Source organism: Rattus norvegicus, chromosome 6 (assembly GCF_021556685.1).
Source record: "Rattus norvegicus strain SHRSP/BbbUtx chromosome 6, alternate assembly SHRSP_T2T, whole genome shotgun sequence".
In the NCBI taxonomy this organism is placed as follows: Eukaryota; Metazoa; Chordata; class Mammalia; order Rodentia; family Muridae; genus Rattus; species Rattus norvegicus.
The window spans coordinates 107,467,770-107,494,368 of record NC_141539.1 but is presented as its reverse complement, the minus strand read 5'-3'; the positions used below and the strand labels follow the sequence as shown (position 1 = coordinate 107,494,368).

The 26,599-nt window shown below is 47.3% G+C and overlaps 2 long non-coding RNA genes across 2 annotated transcripts in view; one reads left to right on the top strand and one right to left on the bottom strand.

The window, feature by feature from the left end:
* Nucleotides 1-462: 462 nt before the first annotated feature.
* The window catches only part of LOC148005378 (uncharacterized), a 65,413-nt gene continuing 39,276 nt past the window's right edge, over nucleotides 463-26,599 (top strand). Inside the window, exon 1 of the long non-coding RNA XR_015623180.1 lies at nucleotides 463-542. This is a non-coding gene — a long non-coding RNA (uncharacterized LOC148005378). The remainder of the gene's footprint in view (nucleotides 543-26,599) is intronic.
* On the bottom strand, nucleotides 7,269-25,546 carry LOC102552530 (uncharacterized). Its single transcript, XR_015623182.1, has 4 exons — nucleotides 25,191-25,546; nucleotides 24,154-24,475; nucleotides 21,162-21,286; nucleotides 7,269-8,242 (listed from the first exon to the last, which is right to left on the bottom strand). It is a non-coding gene; the product is annotated as an uncharacterized LOC102552530 (long non-coding RNA).

The following is a 26,599-nucleotide window of genomic DNA, read 5'->3' as shown; positions in this document are numbered from 1 at the left end:
CTATACCTGCGTGAAGAGCAGGTTGTAATTGTCACTGGGAAGGACAGCAGAGGATGGGAACCAACTTTAGATCAAGATGGTTGTGATGGCTATTCCTGGTTGTCAACCTGACAGCATCTGGAATGAACTACAATCCAGAAGTGGAGGGCACATCTGTGAACCAGATCTTGAGGCAGAGTGGACATGAAAAACTTAGGCCCAGGCAAGGGCCTCTGATCCCAGGAGACAGAGGCAAGCAGATCTCCGAATTCAAGGCTGGTCTGGGACAGAGCAAAGTTCCACATCTAAACATGGTGTAACACCCCTTTAATCCGTACCTTCTGCTGGAAGCTACAAAAGGACAATGGAAGAAGGAAGTGTTTATTCTTCACTTTGCTTGCACTCACTTGCCAGCCGGAACCTACCGGAACCTGCCGGAACCTGCCGGAACCTACTCCTTCAGGATTCCAGCGTCTACGGAAGACCAGCGGAAACAACCAGCCTCGTGGGACTGAGCAACTGCTAGATTCTTGGACTTCCCATTCACAGCTGCCCATCGTTGGGTGAGTTGAACTGCGGGCTGTAAGTCATCACAATAAATTCCCTCAATATATTAGATAATCCACACGTTCTGTGACTCTAGAGAACCCTGATTAAGACAGTGGTCAACAGGGGCATTTGCAGGAAGTGAGTTCAGACTGTGGATGTTTAATCTCGGCAGGATGGATGTTTTGGGACACATGATTCTTTGTTGCTGGGGACCATCCTGGTCACTAAGGACCCTTAGCTGCGCCACTGCCTTCTGCCCACTAATGCAATAGCCCTACACCTGCTGTGACAATCAAGGTTGGCTCCAGATGCTACCAACTATCCCTCGGAAGGCAAAGTTACTTCCAACTGAAAACCACTGGGGAGCCCATCAAGTAGAGCGTACCGAGTTGTGTAGGTCGCAGTAACTTGTTTTCACTTTAGGTAGATGTCAAATATTTTCAAGCAGGGGTGACATTATCTACTTTGCGTTTTGAAAAGATCATTCAGATTGCAGAGCCATGGCTGGAGTAATGTCCACGCTCATCGTGGTTAGGGGTGTTGTGGTCACTAATGTCAGTTGTCAGCTTGACACAACTTTGAATTACCTGGGAAGAGAGTCCCAACAAGGAATTATCTACATTGGATTGGCCCGTGGACATTTCTGGGCGGGATTGCTCCAACTGCACCAATTGCTCTTGCAGAGGATCCTGGTTCAATTCTCCCCCACCCCCCAAATGACAGTTTATAGCTGTCCCTAACTCCCATAACTCTAGACTTAGGGGATCCAACGCCCTCCTTTGGCCTTCACTGGTACTGCAAGCACGTGGTGCCCAGACATACATACACAGCATAAAGTGAAGCTAAAAAGTCTAGTCACAGCCCCTGGAGAGATTGCGGGGTGGAAGGACAGTTACAACCTCAGGAAAGGAACAAGATGGCTTATTGAGTTGAATAGCATCTGGTCATGGTCATGGTGACCAGTGAATCCTGACTGTGACCAAAGTTTGACAGTAACTAACAGGCATTGGGGACAGGGACTGACGTGGTGTAGCAAGGGCCTTAAGTGTTAGAGGAAACTGTGTGAACAGCCATGAAAACCTCTAACCAAGTATTAGAGGCACGAGTAAAGCCCGTTTGTTGGTTTTTAATTGCACAGAACATGGCTGCCAGGATTTTAAATTGTAGGTCTGTGAGGGTGTAATTAAGTGAGAGGCCCAGTTGGACCGACTGGGACACCAGGTTGTTGATGGAGCTTGTGAGAACGGTCTTCTGATATTAAAATTCAGGTTCTGAGCTATCTGCGTCACTCACTCTATTTGTATGTTTTACCTCTAGCTAGCCCTCTAAGTCCCAAATATAAATAACCAGCCCCCGCAGAGTACTTTTTCTGCTGTCCGTGTGAAAAGCCCTGTCTGAGGCTTGATGGTGCTCGAAACTGAGAGGTTCGGTAGGACATTTTCTTGATGCCAAACACAGGTCCTTCATCTCAGCTCCATCAGGAGCCACCCCCATCCGTCCTGTAAGTCTCTTCTGTAGATGGAGGTGTGAATGTAGTAACTGTGTTCTTCACTCTGTAAAAGGCCTGAGGACAACCTGGGAATGGTGGTTTAGACTTGTAACCTCAGCACTGAGGAAACTGAGACAGGACAGAGAACTCAAGGCCAGCTCGAGCTACACAGTGGGTTTGAGATCAGCCTGGCCTGCATAGCAAGACCCTGACTAAAACAAGAAAACACAAGATCGGGAGACTCAGCGTCTGGGTAGTGTTAGGAAACAAGAAACCCTAGGTGCCAGGCCCATAGTTCTTTCTGGAATAACCCCTAGGCTTCTTACTTGGCTCTAGCCCAGCTTCTTGTCTCCACACGTATTACCCTCCCCACCCCCTGCCACACACACACAGAGTTCAACAGGACTTCCTTTCTGTCAGGCGTGTGACTCGGCCATGCATGTTTCATGGATTGGGAGGAGGGCCCTGTAGCCCAGGTAACCAACTGCTCTGTGAAAGGGCAGGTGACTGTTCACTGTTCGAGTCATAGAGAAAGCATTTTAACTTGGCAAATATACTTAGTGGACTATAATGGCCTGGAAGGGTTCTGCCTCTCCCCCAAAGTGAGCAATTTCCTCCTTCAGCTCTGCCTTCACAGGCCCATGACGTCATAACGACCCTGTGCGTTTATCTGTAATTACCTGGAGTGGCAGCCAGCCCTTTCAAGAGGTTCTTTGGTCCAGTCCTAGAACACTCTCAAAGGTGGGTGGACAGATGGATGCCCTCTTCCCAGAGTACAGGAACCAAGGTAGACAGCCTTGGGGTACACAGCAGGTGGCAAAACTGACCTAAAATGAAGATCAAGTGTCTGCAGCCTTCTGGCCATCTCCTGACCCTGAGTTCTGTCAATTTGGGCTGTGCTGCTGCCCTAGCAGGTTGGGAAGTTTACATGAAGGCCAGCGAAGGGATTTGCCAGACTCAGGTAAAGATATTTTCTGGCTTGGGAAATCAAGAAGTATTTACCCTGGATACCTCAGGCGCCTTGGATTCAAATACTCCAGTACTCAAATACACCGCCTCTCTTTTTTGTATGAAATTAATCTTGTTATGTAATCCAGGCTGGCCTAGAATTTACAGTCCTCCAGCTTCCACCTTCTCAGTTCTGTGATTATACACACGTACTACCACATCTGGCCTCAGTGGGCTTCATTTGATCACGCACTGACATTTAAAATAAATTACATCTTACTTATATGTGCGTGTGTGCGCGCGCGCGTGTGTGTGTGTATGTGTGTGTGTGTGCAGTGTACTGTGTGTATGTCTGTGTGTGCAGTGTACTGTGTGTATGTCTGTGTGTGTGTGTGCAGTATACTGTGTGTATGTCTGTGTGTGTCTGTGTGTGTGTGTATGCATGTGTGTGTGCAGTGTACTGTGTGTGTGTGTGCAGTGTACTGTGTGTATGTGTGTGTATGTGTGTGTGTGCAGTGTACTGTGTGTATGTGTGTGTGCAGTGTACTGTGTGTATGTCTGTCTGTGTGTGTGCAGTGTACTGTGTGTCTGTGTGTGTGTGCAGTGTACTGTGTGTATGTGTGTGTGTGCAGTGTACTGTATGTCTGTGTGTGTCTGTGTGTGTGTGTATGAGTGTGTGTGTGCAGTGTACTGTGTGTGTGTGTGTGTGTGTGCAGTGTACTGTATGTATGTGTGTGTGTGTGTGCAGTGTACTGTGTGTATGTGTGTGTATGTGTGTGTGTGCAGTGTACTGTGTGTATGTGTGTGTGCAGTGTACTGTGTGTATGTCTGTCTGTGTGTGTGCAGTGTACTGTGTGTCTGTGTGTGTGTGCAGTGTACTGTGTGTATGTGTGTGTGTGCAGTGTACTGTATGTCTGTGTGTGTCTGTGTGTGTGTGTATGAGTGTGTGTGTGCAGTGTACTGTGTGTGTGTGTGTGTGTGTGCAGTGTACTGTATGTATGTGTGTGTGTGTGTGCAGTGTACTGTGTGTATGTGTGTGTGTATGTGTGTGTGTGTATGTGTGTGTGTGCAGTGTACTGTGTGTATGTGTGTGTGTGTGTGCAGTGTACTGTGTGTATGTGTGTGTGTGCAGTGTACTGTGTGTATGTGTGTGTGTGTGCAGTGTACTGTGTGTATGTGTCTCTGTGTGTGTGTGTATGTGTGTGTGTGTGTGTGTGTGTGTGTGTGTGTGTGTGTGTGTGTGTAGGTCAGAAGATAGCTTGCAGGTGTTGCTCTCTCCTTCCACCATGTGGCTTGAACTCAAGTTGTCAGGCATGGCGGCAGGCACCTTCACTCACTAAATCATCTATCACATACTTTCCAAACTTATACTCTCATCTGAGGCCTGAAAAAAGTTACATCACGATTACTTACAAGTGGGACTCTTGCTTCTCTCCTGGTATCTAACTTTGCGTCACTTGAAGCCTTTCCTGGATGATCTACCCAGTCATGGACACCTGTGGGCTTTGTGCCTGTGATGAGGCAGAACTGGAGTTAGATGACAGCTTTTAGCACCACGATGTACAGTATGACTTTACTGCCTTGGCCCCTTTCTGTACTCTTCATCTAGCAGTGGTGACCTCTAATTGTCCCGGTACCATTGTCCCTCTGTCAAGGTAGTCAAGAGACTGTCTTGAAGACTCCCAAATATACAGATGCTCAAGTCCCATCATACAACGGGGTAGTGTTCGGACACAACCTATAATGTCTTTTATATCAAATCACCTTTTTTTTTTATAGTACTTAGCCCAGGGGAAATGCTGTGTGGGTAACTTGCCCTGTGCTGCATGAGAAAACAATTCTGTTCAAGTTCAGTACAGTCACGTTGTTCCCCTCATGTGTTCTTGATCTGAGCTTGTTGGGATCCATGATGGAAAGTGTAGAGCCCACCAACATGGCGACTCACTGGTGCATGGCCTTGGCACTCGGAAGTCTCTTTCTCTGGAATGTTCTTTCTTTGGAGAAAGGATGGTTTTGTGTGCTGGCACCATAGCCTTCCTGGGCCTTGGCTCAGTCTTTTCCTGACCTTTTTAAAAGACTGCAGCCATCTTCCGTCAAGCATCTTCTTCACTCAGGGCTCACTCCTGACTCTTTCTCTCGCATTTCACAATCATTTATACTTCCTTTTCGTTGCCTGGCATCTCCAAATTCTGTGTAAGGGCTTTGTTTTGCTTGAGTTTTTATTTTTACTTCTAGTCATGTGTGCATGTGGCATCCACAGGGTCTAGAGAAGGACACCAGATCCTCAGGAGCTGCGCAGACATCCTGAGCTGCCAGACATGGGTGCTAGGAGATAAACTCGGGTCCTGTATGGGAACAGCACATGCTGTTAACCTCTGAACCATTTCTGCAGGCCTAAGAGCAGAGGTCTTTGTGGTTTTACTGGCCGTGGTATCCCGGAGTTCAGAACAGAGATGGGATCCTTGGAAGGAGATGATCAAATGTGAATGGACTTAGGTTTGAGCAAAGAACTTAGTTTGCATTGTCTCTTGCTTCTAAAGAGAGGGATGAAAATCACACAGGAAAGGTGCTGTGGATGAAAGCAATCACTAACACAAGCCCAGGGCTTATTCAGTGTCTGCTTTGAAATAGAGCGGGCACTTTGCTTGGATTTCCTTATTTAATAGCTTTTTATCTTCATTCCACAAACAAGGAAGTTGAGGCTTAAAAAACCAGACGGAGTCACCTTTCAGGGTCAGGAAGGAGTCAGGTCCATTTTGGTCTAAGCTCAGATCCAGACTCTTTTGTTTGTTTTTTGTTTTTGAGACAGGGTTTCTCTGTGTAGCCCTGACTGTCCCGGAACTCACTCTGTAGACCCAGGCTGGCCTCAAACTCACAGAGATCACCTTCCTCTCCTCCCTAGTTCTGGGATTAAAGACTTTCACTACCTGGCTAGATCCAGGACATTTCCTTCTCAAAACTTGCAGTTTAACCCTCAGTAATTGTCCTAAGTCATCTCGTGTGACAGATCTGCAGGGTCTGCCTTCTCTCCTCTTCTGGGAGCCCACCCTCCATTGAGAACATCTTGGCAGTGTCCCTCACCAGGAGAGGCAGGATGTGGTGGCAATGAGATAGGAAGATTGTTAGAAAAGCTTTCCTTACCCCTAATTTACTTGTTATCTGGACAACAGTTCCCCCTCCTGCAGTCTGCTGTGCTACTGAAAACCGACCTGTCTCTAAGCTCCAATACCCTGCCACAGGACGCCTCACCTCACAGAGGACCCTGGACCTAGGTTGTGGCTTGGACCACTCTGCTCTACAATGCAGTCTACCCTGACAGAAGTGTTGGGGTCCCAGAGTCATTCACAAACCACACAAACACTGATCTTAGTAAGACAGGGGTGGTTTATTGATTGCACACCCTAAGACTGATTGATAGAGCTGTAGGTCAGAATTCGGGGGCTGAGGCTATGACCCCGAACATTTCTCAGGGCCGGTTTATACAGGCAAAAACCACAATGAGTCCATATGCAGGTGCAAGAAGTGCTGCCTAGTGGTTGGCTCTGGCTAGCTAGCTAGACAGTTCTAACTGACCTTTATTCTCGTTGGTCCAAAGTGGAGCCTATGGTTGTCAAATTTCAAAATTAACAAACTTCAGAACACACAGAACATAACAGGGTAGGTAGTCAGCATGACCCTGCTCTGAGTCAAGTTATTTCTCTGTGTCAGTGACTGACAGGCACATTACAGCAACAATATGAAATAGCTGGTGGGCATGGAACAAAATGGCTGCAGCTATGCCAGTGGGGCAGACCTTGACAGGTGTGGGCTTTCCCCTCCCACACCTCTGCAGCTTGAATTCCAGGCTGGGGAGTTGAGTGGGAGGATGACGGAGGGGAGTCTTATCCCTTCTCTAAGGTGACACCCAGAGAGTGAAATGGTATAGAGCCCCTCCCACCCTTCCAGGAGGGGCCTAGTACTCCCCAGAAACACCTCAGGAGTCTGTGAGAAGGGCCTGTGCTCACCAGCCCCCTTCCAGTTCCTGAGATGAGCCTCCTGCCAAGGGACCTAAAGATGCACTGATTTGTTGGTCCTGAAGTCATGTCACTTCAGTTACAAGTTCTAAATTGGAAAATCTTGTTCCTCCTTGGATAAACCAAACTACCCAGAGGCTTGGATAATTTTCTTCCATCCATCCATCCATCCATCCATCCATCCATCCATCCATCCATCCATCCATCCATCCATCCATCTGTTCAACCAGTCTGGCCAGACTCAACCATAATAAGCTAGGTGTTGACAATTTAAATTGGCAATTGACAACTCAAGGGGAAGTGTATTTATTTTTAAAGCTCAGGAACATTTTATATCTGGATTTAAAAAGAAAAGTCACACCGTAGGGCCGGCAAACTGTAAATCCTGGCAGCTGCCTGGAGGAGGGACATGGAGAAAAGAGAAAGGGGCATGAACAAGCAGCCACATGGCAACTGGGAGGTGTTTCTGAGAGGTGAAAAAGCCCCAGGAACCCAGAGGAAGGGTGATTAGGCTCTGGCTAGCATCGGAGAGAAACAGAAAGGAAGACGCAGACTCGGAAAGGTGGGAAGACTTCAAAGAGCTTGCATGGTGACTGCTGGGGAAGGAAGGGCACGGTCAGGGAAAAGCACGCTTATTAGTGACGTGTGTTAATTTAAGAGACTGTTCTCCAGGACTGGGGCAATGTAGAAAAAGGGGAAGTCTTGCTGGAGGAAGTTCAATGGAAACAGGCTTTGAGAGTGTGTAGTCTCTCACTCAACCTTAGGATTGAAGCTCAGCCACCTTCCTTGCTCCTGTCACCTCTCTGTGCCTTCTCCAGCCATGGTGGATATGCCCCTCTGGATCCGGAAACTCTTTCTTCCTGAAGTTGCTTCTGGTCGTGGAATTTTATCGCAGTGACAGAAAAGTAACTGGCATAGAAGCCAAAGGGCCTTCAAAAGGGCAGGAGAAGTTTCATGTCAAGTGTTCCCGAGAGGTCCCACGGACAGCAGGATGCTCAGTGTGGCTGGTCTAGCTCTCTCAGGTGTCTTTTAGTCCTTACATAAGACCTGTTTTCTGAGCATCCCCACAGTGTGTTTTATGGAGGCCCCATTTACATCCAGAAGCTCATGTGGAGCCCTCTACAGTTTAAATGTCCCACTCCAAGGTGTCTGCTGAAGTTTAATTGTCCTTGTGATTACAAGGTAAGCTGTTGACAGGTGACAAAGGTAGGGAGTGTCCCAGCCTCCACAACAGATTCAGGTCATTCCTGTGGTTAGTGAGTTCCTGATTAAAACAAGAAAAGAAAAATATTGAGTACAGGCCAGTTTCCTCTGTCTGGATGTCTCTGTTTCCTTTTGGCAAACCCTAGTTTTTCAAATCTTTTATCTCCTATACTAACAGGTAGGTGGTTGCTCTTAGGAATACGTCGGGGGCGGGGGTTCAATTGCGGTGCAGACTGGTTTGAACTGGACAGAGTAACAATAACCAGGGCCCTCAGGATGAAAGAACAGGTCAAGAAGAGCTGTAAGCACAGTTCTGGGTGGGGTAGGTGCTGCCGGAGATCCCAGCACTCAGGAGGCTGAGGCAAAATCGGGAGCTCAAGGCTAGCCTGGGCTATAGAACAAGACCTTGTCAGGAATAAAAATGAACCAAGATGTGACATTTTTTCCCCTTGGGTTTGGTATTGGGTTATTTCTTCTATCCATTTGCTTGTTCACCATCCATGCAACATGTATGTGCTAGACTGGCCAGCACTAAGTCACTGTACTCAGGCTGAAGGAACACAGATTCTTTTTTTTTTTCCATGTTTGATGATTTACCATAGGCTGGGAATTCTTTATCTACTTCTCACAGTGGCTCCTAAGGTAGGTGTTATTTAACTCTGTGTTAATATTAAGGAAGTTGCAGTTCAGAGATGTTGTATCATGTACCGAAAGGACCCCAGTAAGTGACAGAGTTGCGATCTGTATCTAGGTCAGTGGACCTTAGTCAGAGGCGATGTGGGCCCCCAGGAGATGTTTGACAATGTTTGGAGACATTTGGGGTTGTGATAGTGGGAAAGGCGGGGGAGGGGACGTGTTCCTGAGGAATAGAGGCAATGCTAAGGAATCTGTGTGTTATTCTAGACAGGGTTTACAGTGTAGAGAACAACCTCCTGGGATATCAATAGCAATAGTTTGGAGCAGTGGGTCACGAAAAAGTAACGAAGTATGAGAATGCTGTGAAGGTATTCTAGGAGGGAAAGTACAAGTGGTGAGAAAGGTGGGAGGAGAGACTGGAGTTATGTAGACAACCCAACCCTGATCCTAACCCTGACCCTGATCCTAGCCTTAACTCTAAACCTGACCTTGACCTTGACCCTAACCTCATCCCTAACTCTGACCCTGACCCTAACCCTCACTCTGTAACCCTAACCCTAATGCTCTAACCCTAACCCTGCCCTGACCCTCTAACACTAACCATGACTCTCTAACCCTAACCTTAACCCTACCCCTAACTCTCTAACCCTTACCCCGACTCTAACCCTGAGTCATGGTCCAGGGGAGAGGCAGGAAGCATTCAGTCTATGGGTGGCAGGGATTCAGGAAGCAGCGACTATAAAAGCAAAGGGAAGAACTTGATGACTACAAACATGCTGAGGAAGGGAGAGGCAGAGGAAGTGGACAAGTCAGGATGACTCCATTTTTCCGAGCTCCTCCTCCTCCCTTCCCTTCCCACTCACCCTGTCTCCCTCTGGGCTCCACATTCAGGCTTTCGGTCCAAGCTCCCACATCCATCAAATGTAACGAGGAAAAATCTGTGTTTCCTTTGTTTTGTTCCCAGTGTCAAGAACCAGCAGCTCCCCCTGTGCGCGTGCACACACACACACCCAGCAGCAACGGGAGTTCACACATCTTTTGAATCTTGCTTCCCTCTACATTTCCTGTTTATAGGGTCGTTTAAAAACTTCAGCCAGTGCCTAGGATCGTTCTAAAGACAGACACATGGCTCCTGAGAGAACCTCAGGGGAATTTCTAACCTGAGGGAGGAGGAAGGAAACCCTTTGTCTGTTTTCTCTGGAGTGGTTTCCAAAGGACATTGCCTTCGGGACCTTGTGGATGGCCCTCCTCTTTCCTGGCCCTTCGGGGGCGCCAGTCCAGGCATCTGCCAGAGAACCAGCTCTCTAGTTGTGCCTGAATCCCATTGATAGGAACATGTGTTTGGTCTCCAGCTTGGCTTTCCAGTCTCTTTGCAAATTCTAGTCCCTGATAGCCTTGTTGAGAGGCCACCGGCGTCTCAAGCTTTGTGGCCTCTTAAGCCTTTGGGAAAATTTGGTCAGTAAGAAGTCTGTGGGATTACAGATGTAGCTCAGTTAGTACAGTGCTTGCCTGGTGTGCAAGAAGGTGAAGCCTTGGGCTAATCTCTAGTACCACAGAATTCAGGTGCACACAACAGTACTTCCAGCCTTCCAGAGGCCAAGGCAGGAAGACCCACAGTTCAAAGTCTTTTTTGGCGACAAAGTGGGTTTGAGGCCAGTCTGGGATCCATGAGACCCTTATGGAAAAAAAATAAGTTATAAACACAGGCCAGTTGCTATTGTCATTAACAGTTTAGCCTGCAGCTGTCACGGTGGCTCTGAACACCCATCCAGAGGGAGGTGTGCACCTGAACCCCCTGTGTGCTCTGCAGCCCTTCTCATCCATGTCTCCCATAGGCTACTCCTCATGTTCTCTCCATTCATCCTTCCCATGTTTCTTTCCTCCAGCTACCACAACTTGCCGCCTCCCTTTTTATTTCTCCTAGTCTGCCCCCCCCCCCAACTGGGAGCATGTAGAAAAGCCAGCCTCTTCCTTGCCTTCCACCCCTGCCCCATGTGTGCCTTCTCTTCCCTTTTCAGGCATCTGGTTTTACAAGCACACACACGCACGCACGCACGCACGCACATTCGTGGTAGTTTCAAACTGTCATATAATCTGTTCTTGGGAAAGGATTGGACATCAGTGTGCCGGGGCAGCTTAGTGATGTAGTGTTCTGGGAGATAAAGTACTCCAGACTTCAACAGCCTGCGTTGGAATCCGGCCTTCCTCCCTACTCGAAGCTCTAGCTACATTGTTAAATTCCTTTATGCTCAAGTTTCCTCAGCCTATTCATTGGCACTAAGAGGAGCGCTTACCTCACAAGGTTGAACACTTAAGTGCCACCGAGAAGATTATGGGAGTGAGGTAAATAGTTTGGACAAGGCCTAGCCCTTGAGGAGTTGTGGGAATTGTTACCTCCGTGAAAAGGAGTTGTTCTGCTGTAGTTCTAGAAGGGGTTCTACTGAGAGAGGCAGAAAAGAAGGGGAATACCTGAATCAGAAGGGTGGCAGAACTCTCCATGACACCACAGTGACTACCTACCCTTTCTGGGGAAGAAAAGGCTGTAGCAGCATACTGAGTCAACAGCCACTGTACTGTGATAAGTGGTGACCAGGAAAGGCTGAACCAGATGACCTAGTTAGCACGTGGCTGGGACTCAGGGGCACTGTCAGCAAAGCAGTGCAGTTGAGGGAGGAAGGGAGTCCTTACTGGGTAGAACTGCTGCCGAGCTGCAGGAGGAGACCAGGCTAGGACAGCGCTGGGCCTGTGCTGCTGTCAGAGGACCAGAGGGGAAAGGGAAAATGTGTTCCCTTGGGAATGTGTTGGGTGGGTAGGTGGAATTGGAACCTATATGAGAGGATGCAATGTCTTCATCTGGCCTTTCGGAGTGCCAAGCACACGCATGGTGCACAGTCATACACGCAGGTAAAACACTTATGCATCAGGTAAAATGAATAAACCTAATTTGAAAGAGAAATAATATCTTCACCCAGCAAGCAAGCCAATTTGCAGATCCAGGACTTTCTTCCTGGGTTCCTGTCTCAACAGCAGGGCCATCTCTCCATCGGGAGAATACTCTAGGGTACCCAGGTAGACCTGAGGTTTGGTGAACGCCGTTCATCCCGGAGCGTCAGTTGTGTCTGTGGTCCCAAGACTCACACAGGTATGGACCTGCTGTGGATCCCGCTCTCCGCAGAGACTCTGCTCTGCCTTGGGGACCCTCTAGGCTCTCTTTTGTGAAGTGTGAACTAGAGGAGGTAACGCCCAGAAACGGGAGCAATCAAACTGAACTGCAGGGGTGATCGAGGCTGTTGCTTGGAACAGGAAACGACACCTAGAGCTGAGGCTAAACCAAGCACAGAGCTTCCTCTCCCTCACTTCGTCCGAGAGAGGAGGCACCAGAGGTATTCCTGAGCAAAAGCTGCCCAGTAGTAACTCTTACGGATTGAGTTTTGGCACCTCCTACATCGTTACCAGTCAAATGACAATTCCAGGTCAACCAGATGCTAGAAGCCACAGAAAAACTAGGAACTCAAAAGAACACTCAGATGTTTACCTAAAGTAGTGGCAATGTCCATGTCCCGGGAAAGACCCTTTCTCTACGGGCTCGTTTCCTCTACTGGCTCCGAAAGGACACGGACTCCCACACAACAGGCCAGTCACGTGGTCAAGCGGACTGCAGTGACCCAGCAGGAAGAGAGTTCTTGGCAAGGAGCTTGGCCAAGCTACAGGCAAGGCTGGGGTGGACCGGCTGACTGGGTCACTGCTTACTTTTCCACACTCTATCAGGGAGGCCCTATCTGCCCTCCCCTCCCTGACCCTCATTCATTTTTCAATCTTGAGTCAAATAGTAGCAAAAGTACCATCCAGTTCCTAGCCAAAAGATACTTTTGGTCAACACGGCCAACCATTAGTCATTTCACAGCAGGCTGTCAAGGAGGTCCTGCAGTCCAGACTAAGAGGCCTCAGGTGGCTCAAAGAAGCACTCTTTACAGGCTTGGAAGAGAACCCTTCAGTAATCTTCGCCATCTGCATTTATACAGGAGAGGGATATGTGATAGTCTTGCTCAGTCTCCATTGTCAGTACCCAGTTGCATCAGAACTCTGGGCCTTGCCCTCGCCTGATGAATTCTCTTTTCTTCCTCTCCCTGCTGTGGTTCTTCCCAAGGTGAAAGTTGCAAGAGATACTAACTGGGAGAAATACCTGTGCCGTGACCAGTGTCTTTTCCGAGGCTTCATCTATTAATAGAGCAATGACTCCTTTACTAGCCCAGGCCCAGTTATTTCCTCTCATCCATCTTCTTGGATCCAAAATGAAATTTCTAAACACACCCCAAACATCCCTATCCTCATACCTCTGCCTGTGAAATTTCTTTTCTCTCCATAGGGTGTCTCTCTTTTCTTGCTGTCTCTAACTCCGTCTGTTCTTTAGAGTCTATCCAAATGCTGCTGTCTCCCTGGAAGTCCCCGCCTATCCCTCTGCTCAGAAATGAGGTCCCTCTAGCACAGACCTGCAACCCCAGCATGTCTGATATGAAATTACGAAAGCCAGAGCAGGAGACTAAGCCCCTGTCTATGCACAAAATGAATTTGTGATTCCTCTGTCTTCCGGCATCCTGGCTTTTCCTTTTTCTCTTTTGTTGTTTCCTGTTTGCTTTTTCCAGGCAGAGCTTCTCTGTGGAGCCCTGGCTGTCCTGGAGCTTACTCTACAGACCAGGCTGGTCTCGAACTCACAGAGATCTCCCTGGCTCTGCCTCCTCCAGGTGCTGGGATTAAAGGTGTGTGCCACCTCCATCACTGCCACTAACATCTAAGATCTGCTGTTAAATTATAATATAACAGGCTTTCTTCATCTTCATCATCATCACCACCACCACCACCATCATCATCCCCCATCATCATCATGACTGTTCCGTCCTCCTCCTCCTCCTTTTCATCATCACCACCTCCTGGTACCTCCTGAACATCTGCTCTACCATGAGAATACCCTGGGCTTTACAATCTCCTTTGCTTTTGTAGCTCCTGAGAGCATTATGTATGCACGTTTCCTTGCATAATATTGTTTTATGTTTGCACAGTAATGTTTTCTGGGCTGCGATAATAAAAAAAATGGGATGTGGACTCAAACAGTCTTAGTCAGTATAGTGGCTCCACTATTTCATCATCATCCGTAGAACTTTGGGGAGATCGGCCTGAGAATCAACCTTCCTGCTGGCCAAACGCAGATTGCAATGCCCAACACGGGACGGCTGTACCACATTAAATAATCATCACCATCGTTTATCGAATGCGTATTTTGTGCTGGGCAGTACTTCAGATATCTTTCCTCCATTATCTTATTGAATAATTTAAACCCCCACAACAGTGCGATGAGGTAAGAGAACCCTTACTTTACAAAGGCCGCTTAGGGCCAAGAAGCCAGTGAGTGAGAGAACCAGAAGAGGAAGACGTTTGGCTTCAGAATTGAGGGCGATGCTGACCAACTTCTGCCCAGCATGCTCGACATGTACTCTCTGTACAGCGTGAGCTGAGTGCCCAGAGAGCACTCTGTAAGCAACAGCAGCTATTCTTACTTCCATTTTTATTGCTGTGCGCCACTGGAGTCTGTCTAGCACTTCTTTGCTCCCCCACACCCCTCCATAGTCATAGCTGGCTGCAGCTAAACCTTTTCCGTGTTCTATCCCGAGTGAAGTCTCTATTCTAGCACATGAACAAATGTACTAGAATGAATGAATTAATGGGTGAATGGGAAGTGGGGGGGGGAGTCCTTGAGCAGTGGGCGAAGATGATCAGAAATGAGTTCCGATAGCTAGGCTGGAGGACGCAGGGGTGGAGGGAGGCCCCAGGGACCTGACTTATGCCCGGCACTCAGGGCGTTCAGCAGTACTTTCGTTAATGACTGCAGAGGTGGAGTCGAGAGACTGCTAATTGAATTGGTGAAGCCAATGAGGTGAAACAGAAGCCAGGCACTTAGGGGGCCAGGCTGGAGTATCAGACAGTCCTTGACAAATCGGAGAAATAAACAGAGTCAATAGACAGAGCTTCAGGAACTGCAGCCTGTGAGTGCTTCCCAGGGAGCAGCTGCTGCCGATGAATCTACCCAGGGAAACCTTCGACCCACTTTTCTTTTAGCCTCATCTGCCTGGATTGCATTGTTGGGCCAAGCCCGAGAGGTACAGTGATCTTGATGAGGGTCTTGATTTGGATCCAGGAATCTTATGGATAAAGCTCCCATTTAAAAGGCTAAGCTATTCCTCTACCCCGGCCCCTTCCCCTTATTTGTCTGTCTACCTTGGCACTATGGAGATAGCTTCCCCCTCCCCGGCCCCCAACCTCCATTCAGTAAAGATTTACGCTCACCCCATGGTGCCTCATTTGGACAGTCCCAGCAGGGCTAACCTCTCTCTGCACACCCCACTTCGTGCCTCCTATCCTTAGCCTTAACTGTCGAGCTGCTTTAAATGTTAGCCCGACCTCATTTTCTCTAAGAAAATGACCTGTGTGGGAAAAAATGGAAGTAGGGCAAAGGATCTGATGGGGGAATCCCTACACATCCCCACCAGCCTCGAGGGACAAACATCCTAGCAGGATGAACCAGCCCCAGCTTCATGCTTCTCATGCAGAGTCTTAGGTCAGTGTCTGTTTCCCTGAACCAAGCTCCCCTGGTTATAAGTATTGGAAAGCTACTTGATTTATCTTATTCAAAACGGAGTGTTGAGGGCTGGGGATGTAGCTCAGTGGTAAAAGCTCACACGGAGCAGGTACAAGGTTTGGGGTTGATCCCAGGTATGCAAAAGAGAATCAGAGTCAGAAGTGAGCCTCTCACTGGAAGAACCAGAGGTGGCCACATCAAACCCCTTCTTGGGCCTTAAGGGAGAAGCTCTGGGGTGAGGGTGCTGTTGTGAACCACAACTGTGTCACCTTCTCTGGCATCATGAAGTGATGCTTCTGGTCATCATAGCAATTGGAGAGGTTCTTACCATTGGCCTGGGGTACCTTGCAGCCAGACACTGGGGCTAAGATAAGGGTACCAGGGATGTCTCTGTTCAGGAATGCCCATATGGGGTGACAGATGTCAATGACTGGGGCAAGGAGGCTTGAACCCCAATTCCCAGCTAGGAGCAAGCCAGGGCTACTGTGTTACAAGCTTAGAGACCTAAACCGTCTTTCTTTTATTCTTTCTTTGAACATGTGTTCACTGAATATCTATCTGCTGGCCACATGCTGTCCTAGCACTAGAAACATGGAAATGCTGGTGTTCTTGTAGGAAAGACGAAGAATAAGAGAGCAAATTAATAAGTAAAACATATGTTTCCAGAAAATGGTGAGGAGAAGAAATAAAGCAGATAGGAAGCATGCAAAATGTCAGCAGGAGGGGGGGGGTGAATTTAAACATTTAAACCAGAGTAGCCAGGGAGCGTGTCACTGAAAAGAGAACGTTTGATTCAGGGCCTTGCAAGCAAAATGATGGAGCTAGCCACATTGTCTGTGGGAGGGGAAGGGATGAGGAGGAGGTAAATGAAACAGCCAGTGCAAAGGTCCTGGGGTGGAAGTCTGTCTGGCACTCTCTGGAGCAAATGGACAGGATAGCTGATGAGGTCAGAGCATTATAGGTTCGTGTACGAGGTCCCCTGGCAGAGCTCACACAGTAAAGCCAGTCTCTCTTTCCATCCTTACTTTAGAGGCTATGGTGGTTTGTATATATTTGGCCCAAGGAGTGGCACTATTAGAAGGTATGGCCTTATTGGAGGAGGCGTGGCCTTGGAGTAGGTGTGTCACTCATCCAGAAGCCAGTCTTCTCCTAGCAGCCTTCAGATGAAAATGTAGAACTCTCAGCTCCTACTGCACCATGCCTGCCTGGATGCTGCCATGTTCCCGCCTCGATGATACTAGACTGAACTTTTGAACCTGTAAGGCAGCCCCAAGTAACTGTTGTCCTTATAAGCGCTACCTTGGTCATGGTGTCTATCCTAAGACAGAGGCCAACGCGGGGGTCCCAGGATAGAGCTGCCAGGCTGAGAAGTAAGGTTCTGACCCATGGTAGGCACTGAATTTGGATTCCCAGCCCTACCCTCAGGGGTCTCAGTGGGTGATGTGACAGCCAGCCCTAACCTGAGATCACTGTGGTTTTGCCTGCCCAGAAACGAACTGCCGTATCCCAGTCATTAGAGTTCACAGAACGTGATACTCTGAATCACGGGGTGACTAAAGAAACTTTCCATGGAGCCAGGGATTCCTTCAGGGCTGTTGACCGTTTGCTCTGGATTGCCTGGGAGATCCTAGTGGCCTGCAGGTGAGCTGAGAGCAGGACAGAAATAGGCCGTGAGGTGTTACAGCCACCTTTGCTTCTGTAAAACTCTGTCTCTGGGGGAAAGAGTGAATCCATCGTTTTCTTACTCTATAGCGGGAAAGAGAGAAACAGCTGGATGAAGCCAAACAATATCCCTGCCCAGCTGTGGACTCCACGGACTGCTGTGATGCACACCTTTCAATATTCGCCTGTCCCACCTTTTACCCTGCTCCCTTCTGCATGGCATGCTGTCTGACTCTACGGCTGCTGTCCTTCTGCCAACAGTAAAAAATTAATTCATGTAATCTAAATTTGAACTGAGTCTAGGTCTGGGTTCCTCTCAGTGGTTCAGTCTCCACAGCTCATGAGCACCTCGAAACCTTCCCATGTCCAGGTTTTATTATCCGGGATCTCTGCTCGTCTGGGCTCCAGAGTCCTCCGCAGGTTCCTCAAGTCTCCTAGATGTCCAGAGAGGTAGGTGACTTGCATTTCACCGAGATGGTGTGCTGACAGACTCCTAGACAAGGCTTGAGAATCCATCTCTCTCCTGTCCCCAGGCCTACCTTCTGGGCTTGAGCAAAGAGACTGTTCCAGAAGCAGGGTGGGGCGAGTCAGCAGCAGTGAAGGCTGAAGAGCCGACACCTGCTGAGTCCTATGTCTCTCCCACCATCTTTACTCTCTGTCATCTGGAGGGCTCTACGTGTGGCAGAGGGAAAGGCGACACTTTTGGAACAAAGGAACATGCCCGTTTTGGGGTATTGGCAGGTCCCCTCACTTGCACATTTTGGGATATTAACCAGGTGGAAGGAAGGGTCTGCTGAGAAACAATTTGAGCTCTCTGAGCTGTGGACTCTTTTCTGTGGAGACACAGAGACCAGGATGCTCTCTGCAAGTCAAAGACAGGACAGCTCCCATGGAAACCAGGGATGGCTCTTGAGGTTCTGAGTGAGCCAGGCGGGCAGACGATTATATTCTGGCTACTCTTCCTGGGCTCTTCAAAGGAAGCAGCATATATTTTACACTGTTTTTGTTTTACTTTTCCTCAACTGAGACTCAGTGAACGAACCATGTCAGATTTACAGCTCCAGGATTAGCACACGCTTGGGGACTTTTGCTTTTGGGTACAAAAGCGACAATGCTCAGACAGTATTAGATGGATAAAATACACAGGCAGAGAGAGCGGCGGGGCCGTGAAGGCTGAGCTTTCATTAGGGCCACACTGCACAAGACCATCTGCTTAAGCTTCAGGCAGGGGATTTGTAGGAACAGTTTTAGCTATTCAACTTCCTCTTGCACTTCATCTTTTTACAAATGCTTATGGCTGGGGCTGGAGGGATGGCTCGGCAGTTACGAGCACTGGTTGCTTGTCCAAAGGATCTAGGTTCGAGTCCCGACACTCTCATGGCAGCTCACAACTGTCAGTAACTCCAGTCTTAGGGACTCGGGCACCTTCTTCTGGCCTCTGTGGGTACCACAGACACATGGTGCACAGACATACATGCGATCGAAGCATCCATACACCTAAACATAAATGAATCTCTAAAAACTGAATGCTTTTTCCTAACTGATGACATCCCTATTGGAATTTTACTGGCTTTTGATCGAGGGTGCAAGAGTAAGGAAGACCCATGTACCCTTTGCCTTTGAGGGGATAAGATCATGTGCTAACCACTGCACACCTCACATGTCATTGACTAGCTGGGGAGAACATTAAGAATCCTAGATTTTATCCAGGTCACTTTTTAAATGAATGTTCTGTGGATAAAAACATGTTTCTCACTCCTAGCAGGATATTATACTGTTGTTGTTTATGTGTTTATTTTTGTTTGAGGCAAAGGCCCCAGGTTGACCTCAGACTCACTATGAAGCCACAGATGATCCTGAACTCCTGGTACTCTTGCCTCTATCTCCCAATACTGGGACTATACTAACTAGGCCTCATCTCCAGCCCATGATGCTATAATGATGTGGCTATTAAATGACTTGGCTCAAACACTTACCATACTCTTATTCCATATTTTCCTGTCTGAAAGCTTAAAATTTTATTGCTCGACAACTATGCTAGCCTCTTCTATCTTGCTCTTTCTGTGTGTAATCAGTTCATACAGCCAAGGAGCTCTGGTTCCGACTCCAAGAGCTACTGGGATGTTTCAAGTGAATGAGAAAGGATTAGCTACTTGGCTCCTACTCATTGGCCTTGCAGAGACATCTCCCTCTCTACACTTCTTCTCCTATACTCTATTATTCTGTGCTATGCTATGCTATCCTATCCTATCCTATGCTATCCTATGCTATGCTATCCTATCCTATGCTATCCTATGCCATGCTATGCTATGCTATGCTATCCTATTCTATGCTATCCTATGCTATCCTATCCTATGCTATGCTATCCTATGCTATCCTATCCTATGCTATCCTATGCTATGCTATGCTATGCTATGCTATCCTATCCTATGCTATGCTATCCTATGCTATGCTATGCTATGCTATGCTATGCTATGCTATGCTATGCTATCCTATCCTATCCTATCCTATCCTATCCTATGCTATCCTATCCTATCCTACGCTACGCTATGCTACGCTATACTATGCTATGCCATCCTCATGGCAAAATCATTAGATATGTTTAGGCTTCCCTGGGGTATAAACTTCAGTCCAAAGCTCTTTTGCCATTGTCTTGCTTGCTAACTATTGGAAGAGCAAGCCATAGTTCCCATAACTCAGACCAGTAAAGGTCAGGAGAGTGGGGACAGGAAAATGAGCTGCACAGACAGTGATGGATGTATTACTGCACACACAAAGTTATTCTATTCTAGTTTTCTTTCTGAGCATGGTGGCTTATGCCTGCCATCCCAGCATCTGAGGACAGCCAGGGATAAACAGAGAGATTTTGTCTCTAATAAAATAAATCATCTGGGTCCTAGTTCCCATTCCTGTTTGCACACCAGGGACCAGAGTCTGGACCTCGGGGACGAGATAACATTGCCGAGAATGAGTTCTGTGAAGTTAGCCCTGTCACTGCCAAAATTATAGACTTCCTCCTCCTTCTCTCCCTCTTCCTCCTCCTTTCCCTCTTCCTCCTCCTCTCCCTCTTCCTCTCCCTCTTCCTCCTCCTCTCCTCCTCCTCCTTTGAGACAGGGTTTTGTTTGTGTAGCTCCGACCATCCTGAAGCTCACTTTGTAGACCAGGCTGGCCTTGAACTCAAAGATCCATCTCCCTCTGCCTCCTGAGTGTTGGGATTAAAGATGCGAGCCAACACTACCCCACAGATTTCTCCTTTAAGTGCCATCTAGTTGAATGAGTGTTTGGCTTTAAGACTATCTAACCAAAGGTAAAAATCAATCCCATTGGGTTAAGAGAAGAAGGAAGTCACTCTAAGTTAATCATTTATTTTTTAAAAAAATTGACTGTCATTTCTCAGACTTGCATAAAAGACAGTAAGAGAGGCTCAACTTCCACAGGGATCTCTTCCTTGGGTCCCCAGTGGACGTATGTATCTTTCTCTTCATTGGCACATCAGCATTTACTGAGTAACTCTGATATTCTTCCTGTCTGGAATCCCCCCCCCCCCCCGCCCTGCTCCTTATCCCTGCTTTCTTTCCTTAATCGTTTATCTCTCAGACTGCAGCTCCCTGAGATAAGGCTTACAGTGCCAGCTTCCTAAAAACCTTTGTACACGTGAGGACACTAATAAATGATTTCATAGCTTTCTCTGAAAATGGCTTTTGATGCAGAAGGGGAGGGTTTTAAAGAGCAAAGGAAGACAGTGGATGGGAGACAGCGGCGAGGCAGTCAGTCACACGAGGTTCAGGCTGGCACACAGGTTCTGTCAGTTTGGGAAAGAGAGACTGGGAATCTCAGAGACCAGGTTGGCCATTTCCTCAAGAGCTGAAGATACTGAAGTGAAAGCCATGCGTTCTCTGTGGATGTCTGAGACTTAAAGCAGTTTTCGTCCTCACCAGGGAGACGGGAAAGCGGCAAAAGTGAGCCAGGAGCAGCTGTAATTTAGGTTAAGGAGAACATGGGAGAGTCCTTGTTATCCCGGAGAGAATAAAAAGGTCGTTTCAGAACTCACCTTCTTGTATCAGGGCAGGCCAGGACCTTGGACATTGGAGTAGGACAGCCGGCCTTCAGCTCTTGGCTTCCTTTACTTAATCACATGGCTTCGGGCAATGCATTTACCCCACCAGGTCTCAATTCCTTGTCAGTAACATGGAGGTTAGAATAATAACTACTTCACGAACTGGCATTTACAAGCCTACTGAGAAGAGGAAACCGCAGACTGGCACATGACAGCTGCTGCTGTTTCCTATGCTAGGACTGGATTACACTGGAGGGAGGAAAAGGAAGAACTAAATGATAGGTTGGGGGGTATGGATTTTAAGAGGTGGGTTGGGGTTATACAAGGAAGGACCTACCTATCAGGAGGGTTGAGGTTTAGAATGGTGGAAACCCCAAAGTCTCCATGCCATCTAAGAATCCTATAGGTTATTTAGGGCTGGGGGACAGATAAGGATACTTCTGTCAAAGGAGTGATTAGGTGTGTGGCTGGACACTCGCTGACTGCAGGGTTTGCCTGTGTTCAGGTGGCAGCCTCGTTACAGTGCTGGCCGCAGAGCAGCCGCCAAGCATCACCTGGGATGGGATTATGTTAGGCGAAACCCTGGGCCACGCTCCAGACTGACTGAATCAAAGTCTGCATTTTAACAACATTACCAATGATTCATGGCACAAAGAAGTTGAGATGAGTGGGCAGGGAGCTTCGGGAGTGTTACCACTTCCCAGCAGGAAAGAACACCATCAGGGGCTGCTAAGAATATGATCGCTGGGCTGGAGGCATAGACACTGACTGTCTAGCCTGCTGACCTGCCTCCTAATTCCTCAGACTCACATGACAGGAGGAGTGGGCAAACCAACTCTGCTAGCTGTCTCGTCACACACACACACACACACACACATACACACACATACACACATACACACACACATACACACATACACATATACACACATACACACAAACATACACACATACACACAAACACACACACACATACACACACATACACACACATACACACACACATACACACACATACACACATACACACACATACACATACACACACATACACACACATACACACACAAACACACACATACACACAAACATACACACACATACACACAAACACACACATACACACATACACACACATACACACACATACACACATACACACACATACACACACACAGTAAGAGAGACTGAGAGAGATTGAGAGGAAAATAAATGAACAAACTTAAGAGTCCGATTATGAGGCAGGCATGGCAGCACATGCCTGTCATTCCAGAACTTGGAAGGTAGAGGCAGGAGGATCAGGAGTTCAAGGTTGTCCTTCACTAGACAGTGAGTCCCAGGCCGTCCTGGGTTGCATGATACCCTGTCTCAGACAAAACAAAATCTGATTGCATTATAATTTTAAATGAAGTTTATACTTCAGTGGGCTTATTATCTCTTATTATTTTCTCCCATCCTCCCCTTAGGTTTAGAGACATAGTCTCAATGTGAACCCCAGGCTGGACTCTGGAGTGCTGGGGTGATAGGGCTATGACTGTAGGAGCTTATCTTCAAATAAACTCTGACTACAGAACGATGCTGCGGAAAGATATATCACCAACATAACATAACGAACGCTGTTGGCATACACACACACACACACACACACACACACACACACACACACACATACACACACATACACACATACACACACACATACACACATACACATATACACACATACACACAAACATACACACATACACACAAACACACACACACATACACACACATACACACACATACACACACACATACACACACATACACACATACACACACATACACATACACACACATACACACACAAACACACACATACACACAAACATACACACACATACACACAAACACACACATACACACATACACACACATACACACACATACACACATACACACACATACACACACACAGTAAGAGAGACTGAGAGAGATTGAGAGGAAAATAAATGAACAAACTTAAGAGTCCGATTATGAGGCAGGCATGGCAGCACATGCCTGTCATTCCAGAACTTGGAAGGTAGAGGCAGGAGGATCAGGAGTTCAAGGTTGTCCTTCACTAGACAGTGAGTCCCAGGCCGTCCTGGGTTGCATGATACCCTGTCTCAGACAAAACAAAATCTGATTGCATTATAATTTTAAATGAAGTTTATACTTCAGTGGGCTTATTATCTCTTATTATTTTCTCCCATCCTCCCCTTAGGTTTAGAGACATAGTCTCAATGTGAACCCCAGGCTGGACTCTGGAGTGCTGGGGTGATAGGGCTATGACTGTAGGAGCTTATCTTCAAATAAACTCTGACTACAGAACGATGCTGCGGAAAGATATATCACCAACATAACATAACGAACGCTGTTGGCATACACACACACACACACACACACACACACACACACACACAGTGTGGGGGTGGGGAGAGAGAGAGAGAGAGAGAAAGAGAGAGAGAAGAGATCAGCTATAGTCAGCATAAGTTGTGATCACCAGACAATGTCTCTATCAGTTGATTCATTAGACATTCCCTAATGCATAACTTCTATTAATAGTCTTATTAAAAACGTCTCTATAGCCATCTGCCAGGAATGCAGTAAACCAGTTCAGTCAACCCCACAGCATTTCTGGACTGAGACCTAAGGCTTCTGTACAGTGAACCTCGAAGCTCTGGGAGCGAAAACCGTGCTGTGTCTGTGGCCAGTGTTTCTTCCTTAGTCCACTTTGTGCCTCAGATTCTCCACAGCAAAGTGAGCAGTGTGGGTAGTAGGTAGAGTCTTAGCTCATAAGAGCTTGGATCCCCTTCCTTTCTGTTTTTATTCTTCCTTTTCTTCCCCCCTCCTCCTTTTCCTATGCTGCTGGGGAAGGAACCCAGGGCCCAGTACACTTATGTAAATGAGCTGCACCTCCATAATTACCCTTCTTCTTTCAAAAGAGTCTTTGGTTACTTACTTTTGAAGCTTGAGTCCTTGCGTGAGGTAGGGCTTGGCCCAAGGCTAGAACAGTCAGGTTTAGTGGTTTGAAAGGTTGATGTGGTTGCCAAGAGTAAAGGAGGATGAAGGAAGCCAGAGAACCCAGTCAGTCTGTCCTTCTGCACGGTCAGAGCAAGTCTGAGGGGACTGTAGTGACCAGCGTTATCTCATGCTCCGTGTCACTGGCATCCTGGTTAGAGTCTCTTTGCATCCTTAGTATATAAGTTACTGTGCCTGACCCTCAGATTCTCTGTCCATCACCACTGTCTTCATCAGTATCCCTTCATGGTCTCCAAATCTCTCTGCCAAGAAAGAAAACTCTATTCTTACCTTTGAACCAAACCAATGTCCTTATGCATATTAATTAATGCAAATAGACATACAGCCTGGGAATGACTAACTGTGCCTAGTGGGTAAACTGTACTATGAATTGATAGATGGCAACACCATGTATGTCTTATAGTCCTTCAGTAACCCCACAAACCAGTCATAACTTTTTCTCTTAGGAGGGGAGCCTACGGGCTTGCAATGTTGCCCAGGCTGGTCTTGAACTGCTGGACTATATAGTCCAAGCTTTTTCCACGTAAGCTCCCTAAGAACAAATACTGCAGGTCCATGCAATTGTGTATAAACTTTGAGTTTTACAGAAGATATTGGGGTTGAGGATTTAACTAAGGGTAAAGCACTTTCTTAGCAGATATGAGGACCCTGTTTCCGTTCCAGGTACCACCCAAACTTAATAGAACACCCCTCGCCTGGATTTTGATTTTAAATGCTCACTAGATAATTCTGATACATAGATTGATACTTTTTACCCATCTTCAGAGGAAATAAAAACAAAGGAAGCCTGCTACAAGCTTAAAGTTCAAGCCAAATACAGCAGATCCAGGTTTACATTTCCTGGGTCTGTCTGCATTTCAAAGAAATCGTTTCTGTATTGTGGATACACGTAACGAAAAAAACTAACCATTTAAGGAGCATTTCCATAAGGCAGCTTCCCCCCCGCCCCCCACATACCTTAAGCCTCAGTGCTTTGCTGTGGAACCAGGAAGGAACAAGGTATTTTACAAGATTTCATGGTCCCAGCAGCTTCTAAATTCTTTTTCCTTACAAGCTGCCAGACTGGATTTAGGACTTAGCAAAACAAACAAAATGAAACAAAGTGTAACATTAAACCCAAACAATAACTTTAGCTTTGCATTCCTCAGGGAGGGAACTTCCGGAACCTGTGTGTGTGTGTGGGGGGGGCTTCCCCTGTGGGTGACAGGCCTGCTGCTTCTCTCCCTCAGGACCTTTTCCCATCTTCTACAGAAAGCTGTCTCTCATTGCTGTGACTCTCAGACCTTCTCCTGAGCCCTGTTCCCTCCCAGCACACACCCCACTGCCTGGGTCTTGTCCCTCCTTCCGTCTTCCAATATGCCACCTCTTGGGAGAGAGCACCCTGAAGTAAGTGAGCAGGCAGGCTATGTCACCCCAGAACACACACCTCTGCCAAAGTGGTTATTAGATGGTGATTCCGAGAAACCACAAGACCCAAGTATCTCCGAGAAGCTGTCTTCAAAGATTTTTGCCTCTGGGGCTCGCAAGATAGCTCAGCAGGTAAAAGCTTTTGCCAAAAGGTTTAGCACCTAGACCCTAAACCCATATGACAGAAGGAAAAACTTAACTTCCAAACGTTGTTTTCTGACCAACATCTCCTCGCTCCTTACCCTGACACACACAATGAAATAAATTTTTCTAAAGAAAAACAGTAGACTTTTGCATCTAACTTTACCATAGTTAGAGCTGTGTGTTGGGAGTGGAGAGATGGTGCAGTGGTCAAGAGCATTTGCTACTCTTCTAGAGAACCTGAGTGCAGTTCCCAGCGCCCACAATCGGCAGCTCATGACTGTCTGTAACTTCAACTCCAAGGGATCTGATGCTCTCTTCTGGTCTCCATGGGCACTGTACTCATGTGTACAAACACACACACACACACACACACACACACACACACACACACACGTGTGTGTGTGTGTGTGAGGTGTCACAAGCCTTTAGTCCCAGCATTTGGGAAATAAAGGCAGGTGGAATTCTGAGTTTGAGCTCAGCCTGCTCAACATAGAGAGACTGCCTCAAAAAGAAAAAAATTTATGAATTATGAAGGTGATAGCCCTAGATAACATTAGTCACCCAAGAGACTCTTATTTACCTAACAAGGCAACGTTAGGCAATTTTCTTCCCTGCATCCTCTAAGTCTCTAAAGCCCCCACAACTCCAATTTCCATCCCTTTCTGTGGCCCAGGATGCCATATAAACTCCAATCTGGCTCTCCTAGAGTCTCATATTTTTGTGGGATTTTTGTGCCTAATTAAAATGAGCTTTCTCCTGTAAGCTAATACACTTTTTGTCAGTTTAATTCCCAGCTCAGTCAAAAGACTGAAAAA